This window comes from Hyalella azteca, unplaced genomic scaffold, assembly GCF_000764305.2.
Source record: "Hyalella azteca isolate HAZT.00-mixed unplaced genomic scaffold, Hazt_2.0.2 contig2748, whole genome shotgun sequence".
In the NCBI taxonomy this organism is placed as follows: domain Eukaryota; kingdom Metazoa; phylum Arthropoda; class Malacostraca; order Amphipoda; family Hyalellidae; genus Hyalella; species Hyalella azteca.
Genome location: NW_025933011.1, coordinates 296,967 through 313,651, shown reverse-complemented (window position 1 = coordinate 313,651; position 16,685 = coordinate 296,967).

The following is a 16,685-nucleotide window of genomic DNA, read 5'->3' as shown; positions in this document are numbered from 1 at the left end:
GAAATGCTTCTAGGGCATGCATATGGTATACATGCATATGGTGTACCAGTACCGGTATGGTGTACAAGGTAGGAGATGACGAGCAAAGTTCCGAACATAGTAGGACAATGAAACCTCCTCTTAATTATTGTCCTTTCTATAAAAAAAATTAAGGTACCCCTATATGTTAGTAAACTTTTGCTCGAGTGAATGCAATTTATCGCCATCCACATATTTTTTAAACGCATCTTAAGTTTTTCAATAAAATAAATGAGAGCAAGAAGCAATTTATTTGTGGCCTACTCAACTATTCATTGGCAAGGCCCCGCCTAGTATAAAACATCTATAATAAGGTTTTGGGAAAATAAAATGCACTCATGATTAAGTTCAAAGATTGTAAAAATTATTCAAGAAAATGAACCGTATCATTGCTTGACAACATAGTCTACAGTAATAAATAATTTTAATTTTTTTATTATACACGTTTATTTAAGGGTTTGAGTTAATTTCAGCTGAACGGTGGACTGCTCGTTCCAATTTTCTAATTGCCAACCAATTATTATCGTTAGCAAGCCATAATATATAATTTACTCGAATGCAATTAATAGCAGTTTTCAAAACGCTAAGGAATTTAACTTTAACTAAACGTAATGTCTTTCTGCTGAGCTTTATGAAAAAAAAATATAAACAAAAAGAGCTTCTTGTACATGTGAAGCTGTGTTGCACGGTGACATCTTGTAAAGCATTGAAAGGCAAAGGAATAATTAATGAACCTATTTTCAATTCAAGAAAATATTGTTCGGTATTGTCAATAGAAATGAGTTAAGAAAAACACCATAAGCCGATAAGAGTAACTTCATAAGCAAAATTATGAGCTTGAAATGGTAACATTTTGAGTCGATTTCGAGAGTTTATGTTTATAAAAGAGAGAGTAAAAGTAAAGGCGCTCTGCTGTATTTAACATGAGAATTGGATTATATTTCGTGATAGGCGAAAAACTGTTCATATTGTAGAGGAAATGATTAAATATGCTAATTGTAAAACGATTTCCGCTTAGTTGAGTTTGGGTTGACGTAAGTCAGCGTTCATGTTTTAGGACAACCACAGTTCCGACAAAAAATTCCTTTTTATTGAATGAAAAAAGTCTGTGTGTAAGAACAAACATAAATATATTAACCCTATAAACTTCATTGTATGCTTATAATATTCAAATATAACAAATAATCATCAAAACTATAAGCTAGTTATAAGAAGGCATACATTAACGCACCAAAATATAGTGGGCAGTTTTGACGCGGGCTACGAACAACTGAGCTAGCATGAAACCATTCGATACGTTGTCGACTATCTTTACACTCTAAAGGTCTGATAAATAAGTAAACCATATGAGCGCATAAGAAATAGACTATTAAAAACTATGCTACCAAAAGGTTTGTTAAAAATATTTACACTAATAACTACAAGCACAATAAACTAGACAAAAATTTTACACAATCTCTTACCGTCTCTATGTATCGTTATGAAAACCTTTCAAATTGAAACACACTGGGTAACCGCACCGTATACAATAGCCAGTTATGATATTTACAAAGTTATATTCCATTCTAACATCGCTTAAAGCTAAGCACTAAAACGATTAAATTTATTCACAGCTTGCCGAAAAGACCTGCCAAGTTGTCGTTGATCGCTCATACTATCGACATACTGTTCAATTTTATTATAACGTTTTGAGTTCAGGTATTTGCGCTTAAATTAATTAAAAAACATCGCTTTCTAAATGAAAATGAAGGCCTCCTGTCTACATGTGGAAATGACTGCCATAAAGGTCGGCGATTTGATCGCCAGTTCCATTTAAGTCTGTCCCAAAATCGAAAATTTTGACTTTTTCGGTTTTTATACTCATCTTAAAGCTTACATTCTGACGCATACAACGGTACCAAAACCATCTCTGTACGTTGATTTATGCATTCACGATAGATCGCGAAAGGGTTATGGGTGGTGGACTTCTTCCACATTTAAGATAGGCCGAAATTACCGGAAGTACACTTAAATAGCTAGTCTGAACACGCTGTGCTTCAGTTATCCGCCTGCAGTCGTACGGGATGGTCCTCGTGCCGTCATTCGCACCATCATTGACATAAATTGAGCTCCAGTATCGTCTAGTCTTGCAACCTTGCACTCTTGAATGTCTATTTCGAGGCGCGTGCGACTTTGTCGGGCTCTACTGAAAAGTTAACTTACTGTCACTGCAAACCTGTCTCCTCCTAGAGTTTTGAAGCTACATCAATGAGAAATATACCGTTCGAATTGAGTGAACGACCAGTGAATGCAATTCAGTCGATTTTCGGAAGCAGGTATCTCAAATAAAAGATGTACTATTGATGCTGACGTTTTTTTCAAATTTCGTTATAGTTTGAATTTATTATGCAAAAAAGGGGGTGGCGGGGGTAAAATTAAAAAAAATTCCGAAAAATTCATGAAAAATGCTCCCATATCCACAAAAATGAGAATTTCAAAAAACCGTCTGCATCAGTTTCAGATATGGTCTACACGTATCTAATGATACTGTATGTGTCTCGATGTTATAGCTTGAGAATCTTAGGATGAGATATATTTTTACAGTACCCCCTTTTTTGTTCGTTTTCTAAGAATTTCACGTTTTCTTTAATTTTTTCGAAAAATTTACACGAACAAAAAAAATCTTAGAATTCCGTTTTACATACGTGTACAGAATTTCGAATCGTGTGCCGAATTACTTGGTTACTTGATTCTCAGATTACTAATTCAGTTTTACCATCATAAAAAGTTAATAGCGAGCAACCTCTAGCCCCTTTCTCTCACTGCCTCCTCAGCAATCATTCTTCCTTCCCAACTCTCTAAAAATCTCACCAATTCCATTATGACGATGAAAAATTCCATGGCTGCTGGTAACATTTTGCTGTGTTAGTGCGACGGACACGTAAATGTCGGCGAGAAATCCAAAGCTGCCTTTCGTCGTACACCGCAGAGGGATGCCCAACGTTTGCTCGGCTGAGTGAACCCGCCATTGGCACAATTTTAGGTGGAATTTATCCCCCCTATTTTCAAGCCCCTGAATAATGTTTTGATAATTTATTGAGATTTTACTACCTACTTTATTTTAATATTATTAATTTCACAAAAAATATTCAGAAAATGTAAAAAAATGAGACCCGCATAGAGTTCAAATCATTAATCATCCTAGCAGCCATTATTAATTTAAATATTATTATGTATTTTGGAAGGCTCAGCCCCCTAAAAATGGCATTTAGCTCCTAATGTCCTTGAAGCGTAATGATGCACCTCAAGTGAACCTATGCAAAATCTGCACATATGGTCCCGGTCGACGCTGTTGTGACGTACTTGGTGTCTGTCTGCATTGGACTGCCTAGACCACCTCGATCGTTAATTCGAATGTGCGTTAGTGGCCTGTCTTTATTTCCACTTCACAACGATGGTTTGACGGTTGCGCTTATATATATCCTTGAACTGATCACCCTACAAAAAATTTTCCAACACAATAAAGTTCAAATACAATACCTATTATATAGTATTGTAACCGCATCATACACGACAATGATGATTACTCAGCTTAGTCGAAATCTTCGACTAGTCAAGAGCGATCATGCACCTATTTTTATATATAGCAGGAAACAATTTAAGAACCTCTTGTTGAAACAAGCTGTATTCGTTATGAATAAAGTCAGAGCACAATAGCGTTATAAATAACATTTGACGATTTTTTCCATTATTCGAATATTGGTACCCATTCAACTAAAAATTCAATATTGTAATAATCAACCAATAGAAATTAATAAATCAAATAAAAATCAATGTCAACAAAAATCAAGCATGTGAAATTTATGTGACTATAAACACCATTTATTATGGTTAAGGACAGCTTATGTAACTTTCAATTTGACTGGAATCCATGGACGGCTGAACCATTGTGTAAGTATCACCGTCCATCCACGCACCGACAGAATCTTGCCCCCTTTGTATGCAATTGGGTCGTAGTGCTCATTACCAGCACCTCATTGCAGGCTGAACAATAAGACGAGCTCTATTGGGAAGCATTCGTGCCTGCTCGTCTTATCCTGTAAATGACGTAAGCATCGAGCTGAGATCTTGTCGCTTGTGTAAATATAAGGGAACTGAGAATTCCTTTGAATCCTAACTTGTTCGAAATCATTTCGCGAACTGACAAGCAAGAAATGTATCAAACAGGAGGGCAAGGATAGCGATTGTGTCATTGCCGGTGCAAAAAAATAACATTGACGTATATTTTGTATTCTATTAGCTGAAGAAATTTGGAACTGCCTTATTTAAATATTTGAACGCAAGTAAAAACCAATAATTATCAGTATAAAGTCAATGTACATGAGTTTGTAAATTTTTTGAAAATCCAGTCGATGAAGCCCAATAAAACCAATGGACTTTAATCGCATCAATAATGAGTTTTACTACGATCTCGTAATGTAGTTTCTTCCAGACAAATTCCACGGCGACCGATATCTACATTCTCTTTTGTGATTTGATTGCCGGAATGAATGTCACTGATGATGGCGCTTCAATAAGCAAATCGAGCCCCTTTGTTTCCCAATATCTGACTCGATGAAGCCATTTCGGCAGAAGTGAAATTTTTACAGGCAAATAGTCGATAGAAATCTACGCTTCCTAACGTCGGCAACTGTTGCTGACAAGGAAGTATGGCGAGGTTTGCTGAGCAGCCTTCCCCATTGATTAATTGCTCGCAACTGGCAAGAAATAATCTAGGAAATCTTGTCTTGATTCGATGCGTAATTGATGCTTAAGAGGTTATAAAAAAGTTTCAGTTTTAGAAATGCGCAGGAAATTCTCTTCTGTGAATGGGTACATTTGCGCGCAGAATTCATGGGGCGCAATTGCAATTTTTTCTATTATTTCCTCGAAAATGCTGCGAATGATCGATCGTGAATGTATTCCGTGGATGTCGCTTCGATTGAATCCTAGATATGTGTTATATACACTGATGATGAATGAATGATGCATGGGCTTGATAACATCATCATTCTACGTATATATACGCTTACTCAAATAATTTAAGCGTTGACTTTTAATATGTCATCCACAATGGTTGATTGATGTTTGATTTCATTCAAATTTCGTGATTGCGTTTCAGATTTATAAAATGTTGCGAAATGTATTCTTTCATGCTTTGGCAGAAAAATTTTTCATGTATTTCTTCGCACTATGTTGATGAACAACATTACATGTAGCTCAATATTATTTCTCCGCACTTCTATTGTTGAAGGGTATTATCAAACAGCAGACATGAAAACAGGCCAAATATTTCCAACATGGCAAGCCGGAACAAATCTCACAGCCGAATCTTCGTACGCGAAGCAGAAAAATGTCCCTAAGGTCAATTTACAGTGGCATAGCCGCCCCAGAGTTCGATAAGACGAAGGCTATAGATCTCATCGAGAGCTGAGGCACCCGTCATTGTACCCCGACATCATCCCATTCGCGAACGAAACCAAAATCCTGTTTGCTGTCACCGCAATCTGAGAGAGCATAGTGTGCATCCAAGCTGTGTATCTTCCCGGCAAATATTCCTTTTGCTATCCTTCTGAAGTGGCGGGACAATAGGTTCCAAGAACTGGAAGAAGACGATTCCAGAAAGTTGTTGCATTGAATGCCACGTAGTACAAGCAGGCATACAATCTTTCCGAGAGCGGATTGTGCAACTTATTTTGACGAGTTTCAGAGAGTTGGCTCTCATGGAAGAACTGGTTGGTGTCGTGAAAGGGCTTCCTTTTGATAAATCGTCTTGTAGCTCTCAAGTGATGATCACAAAACATTTCTCTCTACAAACCCGACGAAGATTGAGTTTTGCGATCCCCGCATGTACGTCTCCTGATGTTGCATTAAGGATTTCAAGTTTCTCATCATTTTTTTCGTATGGTTAAAAATAATGTTCAGGTTCTTGCGTGCTTTTTGAACTTGGAATTTAAAAGCAAAGAAAATACCACAAAAATTCACCATATCTTTATAAGAGAAAAAGTTTCGGAATCCAGCTCCATCGTCAGTTCATAACACAATATTCTGTTCAGAAAAAGTTCAGTCAAGTAAAACGTGGGAAAGGGAACAGTGAAAATTCACGTTTACCACGTTTTACTGGACTGAATTTTTTCTGAACAGAATTTTGTGTTATGAACTGACGATGGAGCTGGACTCCGAAACGTTTTCTCTTATAAAGATATGTTGAATTTTTGTGGTATTTTCTTTGCTTTTAAATTCCTGGTTAACTTACGATTCAAGCAAACAAGTGATTTTAATACTTTTTGAACTTATAATACATCCAAATTAGCAAGGGTGAAGTGCTTGCCGCTCAGCAAGAGTGCGTGAACCACCGCAAAGGCTGACATAATAGGTTAATAGGTTTGCGTTCACTGGTTTGTTCAGCTGATGAAACTGCCTTTCAAATGAATTTTTTACTGTAAAAAAATATTAATTGGCAAATTCCTTTCACTGAACACGTCCAAGCATTAATGCCTATCACAGCCAGGAAATTATTGTGACTAAATTGTGGGAGATGATTAAAATGTACAGACATAGATCCATAGAACGAAAGATTCCATAATTTTAAGATTTTATATACTGCATTGTATGTTTAATATTAACCGTTCATGCACTCTGAGAAATGTCCAATTGAATTTGTCCAAATAATTAACGACTCACTTTCTGCCTTTGTGTGGTTAATCCTGACCCAGTTTGGCCCGGTGAAATGGCGTATCACTAGTGGTTCGATCTAAATTTAAATTTAATTAAAAATGTTATTTTATTTTTTATTTATTATTTTTTTATTTATTATTTATTATTTTTTATTTATTATTTTTCATTTTAATTTATATTTATTTATTTTTATTTAAATTATTTAAATTTAAGGTTCTAGGTGTTCTGCTCTCTTTTCGCTCTGTGGATAAAAAAGTGAAGAAAGTGTTTCACTGTACAAAAAAAAAAAAAAAAAAAAAAAATAGAATAAAAATGAAAGGTCAAGCCCTATACTATATTTTCGTTTTTATTTGAAAAATCTTTCGGAATCATTGATCTTTCGATAGTGTCCACTGAGTGAGGCAAACATAGTCACCTTCATCAAAAAATACCATGTAAGCAAATGTCATATACTGAGAAAAGACACTTCTATGAATCATACATAACCAGTGTCATGGTCTTTTCATCATATTTGGGACTGACGTCATTCGTTCTTTAGGCGACATATTTTTTGGCAGATAATTTACATACTTGATAATATTGCTTTTTGAATTAATTTCAACTGAGCTAGTAAGACGCATTAATTAAGAGTATCATGCATCCCACAAGGAAAAGTTTATCATCAATTCAATGTTTTAACATTTCAAAAGATATGAATTACAGCATCCAATTTCCGATCATTAAATTTCTATAGATGCTTCAAAATTTGTTTTGAAATTGTTCGATTACTCAGTCGCACCAACCTGCATTCTGCGAACTAACCAATAACTTCCATTGTAGGAAGGAAGTCCCTAAGAATTTTAGTCCAAACCTAAGATTAGCTCAATAAATTGGACTCACGATTGCAAAATAAACATTTTTAATGTGTATATAGATCTCGATAAAGTCTGAAAACATATATCAGTTTGTTAAATAAGGAGAAATATGAAGGTTGACGTAACAGAGCTGCAGAAAGCACATGTATTTCTTGCGATGCCACTGAGCTGCGCTGCTCAGAATGCAACAAGCACACCTCGACACAACACATCCTGCTTTAAGAGTCGCTGCAACGCCACGCTCAGGCGCGCTAAAAGCTTCAGACTAGTTCTTAAGGTTCTAGGTGTTCTAGTCAGCTCACGTCCACATCCTGACTTGTTCTTAAAGTTCTACGTGTTGTAGTCAGCTCACGTCCACATCCTGACTAGTTCTTAAGGTTCTAGGTGTTCTAGTAGGCTCACATCCGCATCCTGACTAGTTCTTACGGTTCTAGGTGTTCTAGTCAGCTCACGTTCGCATCCAGACTAGTTCTTAGGGTTCTAGGTGTTCTAGTCAGCTCACGTCCACATCCTGACTAGTTCTTAGGGTTCTAGGTGTTCTAGTCAGCTCACGTCCACATCCTGACTAGTTCTTAAGGTTCTAGGTGTTCTAGTCAGCTCACGTCCACATACTGACTAGTTCTTAGGGTTCTAGGTGTTCTAGTAGGCTCACGTCCGCATCCTGACTAGTTCTTAGGGTTCTAGGTGCTCTAGCCAGCTCAATTTAAACATCCAAACTGATTTTTCGATTTTTAGGCATACTCGTCTGTTCGTCTTCACATTCTGACCAATTTGACCAGGAAAAAAGGGAGTATCAGTCCAGTACCTGCTCATGCTTTTGATTAGAAAGTTGGTCACTATTGGGACAACATGAGCCATTAATATTTCTGACTGCTTACCACAGAAAACTGGCTGGATAAAATTGCCGATGTTACTCCAAACGAGAAGCCCGCCATTCTTCCTAAAATATGCAATACTTTTGCACCCGATGTCAAAAGTTCTCGAGGTCATTTTTTAGAATTCCTATGAATATTTAAGCTTAACAAGACCCAGAGCTGATGGTCGGGAAGATTTCGAGCTCACAAAATAACGGTGTCCATATTTTTTGTGTCCACGAGCTAGAAGTGCGGTCAATTGATCTCTGTAGGAATCATTAGTTGAATTTATTATCATTTAGCGGAAAATTTTAGAATATTTGTATTTTTTACATGGCCGAAAATTGATTTCGTATACTGGCTTTGAGGCGTTCAGGCATTCATGTGACTGGTATATTAAAAATTTAATTTAAGTATATTGAGATATACTGGCTATGAATATCTGCAATCCATCGAAGCCTCTCACTATTCAGCCATAATATTTTATCAGGAAATGATTGCGCTCTATTCCTAACGCATTTCGTAAAACTCTCTCAGTGTTATATAACAATAAGTTACACCAATTCTGAAAATCATCTGTTCTTCATTGCGGTGAAAGAATAACGGGATTTTTTAATACGACAGCACATATTATCATCCACTTATCAGACAGTCCAATTAAGACCAAGAGCACGTCACTCTATTATGAACTGACCTATTAATATTGCTTTAGAGTGTATTACACCTACAATATTTGTGATGCTATCTTTATATGCTCAGGAATAAATTCTTCAATCATTCGACGTGTGATCATCCATGCCAACTTAACAAGAACTCTACTCCAGCTGCATAAACGCTAGTGGCCCCCACACTAGACATTGTATTGGTGCAGCGAGGATCGGGCATTAACCAAGGGCGTAATGCTGGTACTTGCAGCAGTCGTAAAGTAGGAATAAAGTAAGAATCCTACGCTATAGTTAAGTTCTGGCAGCCTCGTTACGTCCGCACTAAAAGCTTGTAGCATTTTTTAATGGATTTTGTCATTCATCGCTAGCGTTTATTGCCCCATCCGATGAAAATTTTCGACTGGCCCAAGTCAAAATGGACATCTGACTGATGATGTTCGAACCAATGTAACTATATCCTCAATACTTTTTGAAATTCCCTAAGAAATTCAATTGGTTAAGAGCCTTTGCTGAGATCTTTGGTTTCCCAAGATCATGTTATTTTTAATCGCACTTCAATTCAAAATGTTGCTTGATCGGCAGCTCCTTTTTCAAAAAAATTAATACACTTTTGTTTTTCAGTTTTTTGACAAATTGCGAATGTTTTACCGAATCGCTTCAAAGTAAAATGATTCTTTTTGGCAGATTAGCCACTGATTCCCATGATTCTGTTGCTGAACATAAAATTCGCTACGTGCCGAGATATCATTACTCATTCTCATTCATCGGCTACCCTGACTAGTCGACAAAAGCTATTTTCTTTTCATTTAGATTATGGTTATTCGACTTTAAAGTACTGGATCCTCTCATATTAAGGAAAAAATCATAAATTTTATTTAGTTTGTGGAACTATAGTAAAGTAGTGAAGATCCTCTTTAGAGTAGAAATCTCCTAATGCACAACGGAAGGAAATTGTACCGCCGTGCTCTGCAAACTCCTATTTCGAATCGATGTTTGTCTTTACCCCGTGAGCTTTATCGAGGAAACTACCACCATTACGAAATGATTGGTTCTCGTTAAAGTACATATAAGAAGAAACTAAACACAGCCTTTCCTTTAATGTGATAGGAAATGCTGGAAAATGAAACTATAAATTCTTTTATCTTGTCCCTCGGGCAATGCACCTGCAAATCAGTGCAATGGCAGGACGGTCCTGAATATCTCTGGTGCTGTCATACTTTGAATGATTATAAGCCAAACGAATATTCTGATTCAATTATGCTTCAAACATACACAAATCTCACATCCTTCACCAATTACATTCAATCCACATTCAAACGCGTACCATATATACGTCAATAACTTTTCAAATTAACATGAGCGTACTATAGTGTAAGTCACTATTAACTACCGGTAACTTTTTTCCGAATATGATGAATTTTAAAGTATTCTTCTTGACACATTTTTTTCAAATTAATTCTTCAACGATTAACAAATTAATTACTTACTACTGCAATTAAATTCTTGGTCGCTTCCGCTACATCAATAATGTTGGAGTGCCCAACAATTTAAATAATACACTGTTCGAAAGAACAGTGAAAAAAACGATCTTCCCGGCGTTTTAGTAACCAGCCGCTTCGAGAAAATGATCAGTTTTGCCGTTTTTTTTTCCAGATGTTACACGGGTTTCTATAGTGTAAAATTGGAATAAAAACTGCGACACGTTGTTTATTTTTAAGGGTGCCGGCCGCTTACTGAAACGCCGGTAATACCGTTTAGCGGTAATTTTTTTAACAGTGTACTCCCCTTAACATTCAATTGGAAGCAAATCGGTCATCTTGCTCGTCCCCAAACGTCGCAAGCAACCACCCCACCATGACCAAATATTCACTGTCTTCCTAGTGTGGCAGCGCAGCGTTTAGTGCCACATAGAGCAGCCCGCCTAGCCGGGACACTTGCTGAGTTAATGCCATCGTTCGCTGGCCTGAAGTCGAGGCTTCTGGAATCGAGGAGCAATAGCCTTCCAATGCCACACATTTCAAACGGATCAAATTTAATGAGGGTTATAAAGGGATAGCCGAGAAATCAAAACATTATGAAATTCTCCAGACATTACATTGGAGCTCGAAAAAATATCTTCAAAATAATTTGCGATGAATTATTAAAATAAGACATTACTGAGAAAATGTAAATATACGTAAATGATATTTGATCGTGCATCCTCAATGAATTGTATTCGACTCATTCATATAATTCTAGAATGTTTAAAATGATCCTAGTAAAATTGAAAGCTCCTATACATGGCAGAATCATTAAAACTGAAAATAGTTGAACGAATTTTCAAACTACACTCGCAAACAAACTCTCTGAATCCATGTAATATACAACTCGCAAAAAAATTTACGCATAAATTATGATTCACGCAAAATATTTGTGTTTTAGTGAATGCATTTCATGAAAAAAATTCTGCAGGGATTGCAGAGTAATGATGCTGTGCAGTATTCACTGCTTATAGCTGTATCTCACGAAGGATTTATAATAATATTAATTCTGTTCATTTAATAATATAATATATGTACAATATAATAAATCATATTATTTTATTATTATATATAATATTTTTATTGTCTCTAACGCATTAATAGTAGAAAAGAAATTGACGAAATATTCTCCTAATTTGTAATTGCATGTGCATGTGTTGGCCAATAAATTCAGAACTGATTTCTTCTTCAGGTATGAGTACTTTATTATATCCTGAATGCTGCCCTCTTCTTCATGAGTAAAGAGCCTAGTGCGCATATACAGAGGTGGGCAGTAGCGCACTACATGTAGCGGCCACTACTTGGGGCCGCTACTATAGCGGCCGCTACATTTTCAGTAGCGGTAGCGGCGCTACATTTGAGCAATTGTAGCGGTAGCGCCCGCTACATCTAGAGCATGTAGCGGTAGCGGCAACTAAATTTCAAAGTAGCGCTGCTCAGCTCTGTGCGCATATCAGCGTCCGTCGGAATGAGATCGCTTGACTACACGAGATCTGACCAACACCGCAGCAGGAGTTATCGTTCAGTAAGCCTGCTAGCTCATCCTCCTCATTATGAAGTGCACTTTCTTGCTGAATACTGCGACGTTTATTTTAAATTCTCGTTATGAATGTTCATTAATGTTTCATTAATAACTTATTGCTCCTACACCTATTATATTATTGATCTGCATTGCACTTCGTAGTCTTTAACCTGCAGTGCACAGTAAATGTAGAAATTTGCGCGTTTATGCAAAACGCTTTTCGTTTTGTTGGGTTTTGGTTTGACGTAAGTCCGCGTTTTTTTAGGATAACCATGGTTTCAAAAAAAAGTTGTATCTGTAAGAACAAACAAATATATTAACCCTATGAACTTCATTGTATGCTTATAATATTCATATATAACAAATGATCATCATAACTATAAACCAGTTATAAGAAGGCATAAAGTAACGCACCGAAACATTGTGGGCAGTTTTGACGCAGGCTACAACTGAGATAGCATGAAACTATTGATACGTTGTCGGCTATCTTCACCCTCTAAAGGTCAGATAAACAAGTAAATCATTGGAGCGCATAAAAATAGACTAAGCTAACAAAAGGTTCGCTAAAAATATTTACACCCTGGTTAACTTCTGCATATATGAATGCCAGTCACGAGGCTGCATTGCTTTATAATTTCTCCATTAAGTTTCACTCATGCAATTCGTTTTTGGGGAAATAAAATCATTCTGCATTGAACTAGATTGGGAGAAACCGCATAGGAAGCTAATTAAGGCTGGAATTAATGACTTCCACGGCACTTGAGGCGGCTTTTGAACCTCACTAATGAGCTATCGGCCTCTGGAATCTGACACTCATCTCATGTGGCTAACACGACTGTCGTCGCCTGACTAACTTTTTCCTGACTGAATCCAGTACGAGGTCTTTTGAATACTAAGCGAACGTACCATCGAATCTCGATGGCCAGTAAATTGAAGAAATTTCAGGGCATGACGCAGTGCACTTGAATTTCTGATATTGGTAATGATTTTTCGAAATATTGACCACTTTTCTTTATCGAGCTGTTAGTCCGAATCGAATACCGAATATTCGTTGGAACTTGAACTGGAGGCAGATTGTGTGACTCCCATGGCACGAGAGAAACGAGTTGTTCGATCGAGTTGAAATAAGGAATGAGTTAGTATTTATAGTCTTGCTAATCATGTTAAGTGTAATTAATTAATAATTTAATTGAAGAAAAGGAACAGTATGTATGGGAACGTGATTTGCACAAACGAATAGGATTACTTATAGTCATTTTGAAGGAATCAAAACAAAAATATATATGGAAGCATTGAATGAACCTAGTCGAATTTAAGGAGATATAAGAACAATCACATGAAATTTCTGGCCTCATCACCTATTTTATTGTTGTTTCACTCACAACGAATCGATGAAGGTAATGAAATTATCACAGACGGAAGTTTTCTAAACATAATCATGTGAGCCAAATTTTCCTCATATCTGCCAGATCACTCAAACATTTGAACGAAAAGAACAATAACTGTCGAAATAGCCTAATTCAGATGGAAGCTCGCAGAGCAGCTTAATTAAAGCTCTGGAAATAAGACGATTAAAATATCCAAATTGTAGGAATTAATGCACAAATTTTTATTAAACGGACACCAATCTGATAGTCTGCCTGCTATTAATGTGATGATGTATAATGATTTGGTTCTAATCATAATTAATTTCCGAAATATAAATCACTATAAAGAAGTCAAAAAAGATTGTGAGTTCTGAGAAATTATCAACATTTATATTTTCTTTAATATTCAGCCACCGACTTTGATATTCATCATCAGCTCCAGACATTAGAATTACATTCAGGAACTGAGCGTAGTTAAAACAGAATTTACATTTCACTTATCATCTCACAGCTTATGTAATGTATTTCTCCATAGTGTAATGTATTTCTCCATTGTGTAATTTACTCCTCCATCGTGTAATGTATTTCTCCATCGTGTAATGTATTTCTCCGTCGTGTAATATATTTCTCCATGCATTGCGACAGCCTGACCGTACCGGCCTGGCGACTCTGCTTCATTCCCGGCCAGTTTTTCAGAGCTTACGAGGCTTCGTCTGCGCATTTCACACACGAACAACTTTGTGCTCCTTGTCAAAGTATAAGTTTAAAAACTTTGGATTTTGTGAGAATCCCTGAGATGCCTCTTATTTTATCCGTGAAGTGGAGAGATGTTGTTAAGATATATTTTTAGGATACAAAACTGGTTAGTATTTTTAATTTAGTCTAGATTATGCTGAGCATATAAGCGGAAACAGTTTCATATAATTTAGATTTTTTGGCGGCTCGTTATCTACCTAACTGTTTAATGAAATATGAAGCAGAAATAATTTTCAATTTCAGTTCCTGAGACCGGCATTAAGTAAATTTGGCTCAAAAAAATACCTTGAATCCATTTATAAATGTCACCGTTATGAGTTCTCTTGTCGTATTAAATTGTCGTACTATATTCTGATAGAAGACATACAGCAATTAGCTGCTTGCGTTCATGCCTAAAACGAAACGAAATCTTGATACTGCAAGCAATCGTCCTCTGACGTCCTATCTCCGGCTGCCTTTGATGTTCTAATGACGAGCTTTTCTCGCTCGCTTTGGCTCAGCTCTACGTAAACAGTCGCGTAATGAGGAATGACATCGTAAAACTCTGTACTCGAGCGCATCAAGTTCTTCACATGTCGAGTAGTCAGAAGTTCGGTTTAGAGAGAGTGACTTGGGTTCTCCGGGTTCTTCACATGTCGATTAGTCTCAACATTTGCAAAGAGTGACTGACTCGGATGCATCAAGTTCTTCACATGTCGAGTAGTTATAAGTTTGGTTAAGAGTGAGTGACTTGGGTTCTCCAAGTTTTTCACATGTCGAGTTGATTGAAGTTTTGTTAGGAAAGAGCGACACTCGATCTTATCAAGTTCTTCACATATCGAGTAGTCTGAAAATCCGCCTGTTGAGAGAGCATGAGACATTAAATTGCTCAATTAGGTCGCGTCTGGACCTCTTTCATTTGATAGACTAATCATTTGGTCTGTATGAGAGTTTGAAAAGAGTGAGTTGCGTTAATGATGAGTGTAAAGAATTTTACTAGGCATACTTCTCTCGTATACATAAGGTTGGGACCTTTTAGGCAGGACCAGAGTTAATGAGCTCAGACAAAATTCATTTTGAACCAAACTTGACCGAGATTGTTCAGCAATTTGGTATGTTATCATTTACTTATGTTATGATCCTTTTTATTACTTGTTAACCTTGGCTATTTTCTCTATATTGTTTATAATCTCGAATAACCTCGATTTGTGTTCAAATTGTTCATTCTTTGTTTTCAGAAACCGTTACAATTTACAACGCGTTTTCATTCTCAACAATCCCCCGAACAAAGAGCCATATTCTTTACAATGAGTTTGCAAGATTATTTGGATCACTCGTTTTTACAGAGGACAGTTCGATATAACCACAGGCCACTCAGGATTAATTTTTTACGGTGGTACAAACATAATAATTATTCTGCCATGTTTGTGCTGAGAGTTTCATAGATGTAATCATTTGACTTAAAATTTTCAGGTTTTGGCCCTCATGACTTCTTAACCGATAGTATTGAGTCAACCCGCGAGATATATGTTTTTGGTTATATGATTATTTTTTTTCCGAGTCTTTATTGATCTGATTCATTATAAAACAACCTCCTTCGTACTAAATAAAATTAAATAAATTGCTGGGAACTTTTAGTGAATGTTATACATATTTTTTAATGTTTTATCGCAGCTTCGACAGTCATATTCGGCAATGATATCAGAATTTTTCCGCCGTTCAAATGTTAAACACATTAAAATTCCATTACTGTTTCGCAAATTTGAATTGAATTCCTATTCCGCTGCAAATTCTTAAAAGTTTGTATTCGGATGACGAAAGGAGACATCCTCGAATCTCAGCCCCGGAGACGCGGTGTTTGATGCGACTTCATCAATATCATGTCTTGGAATTTACGACCGTAGGCATGACCTGTCTCTGCAGGACATGCAGAGTTTTTCTGAGAACCTGGACTTTCAAAAGGTCAAATCTCGCCGGACTCCCGTGAGATGAAATTCCTGCATTTTCCTTTCAGGTGAAGGCATCTTAGTTCAATATCTAAGACGCATTTTCATGCGTATATCAAATAAAAGTGATGTGGAGCTCAATAATTTCCAACTGAACATTGGAATATGTGTGTAGTGAATGTAAATGAATCATTCCATTTTTATTTATTTAGGTTTGTTAAATTGTTTGAAGAAATCGTTTGCGGAGTGACAAATAAAGAGTCAAACAGTGAAGTAATAGACTTCCTGCTCAGCGTAAATTCTACAGTGATGGAAATTTGAGACTGTAACCACTAAATTCATTATTCAGCCTATAGTTGGGCACTAACCATCCTATGCAATGGTCTCCACGCTTCCTGCCTGTGTAATTCACGCATGTACACGGCCAATGAAACTTTCTTAACTGAACAGAGAAAATTTAATTCCAATAAACAGAAACAAGTGTTCGCCTACACAGGCCGCAAGCCAC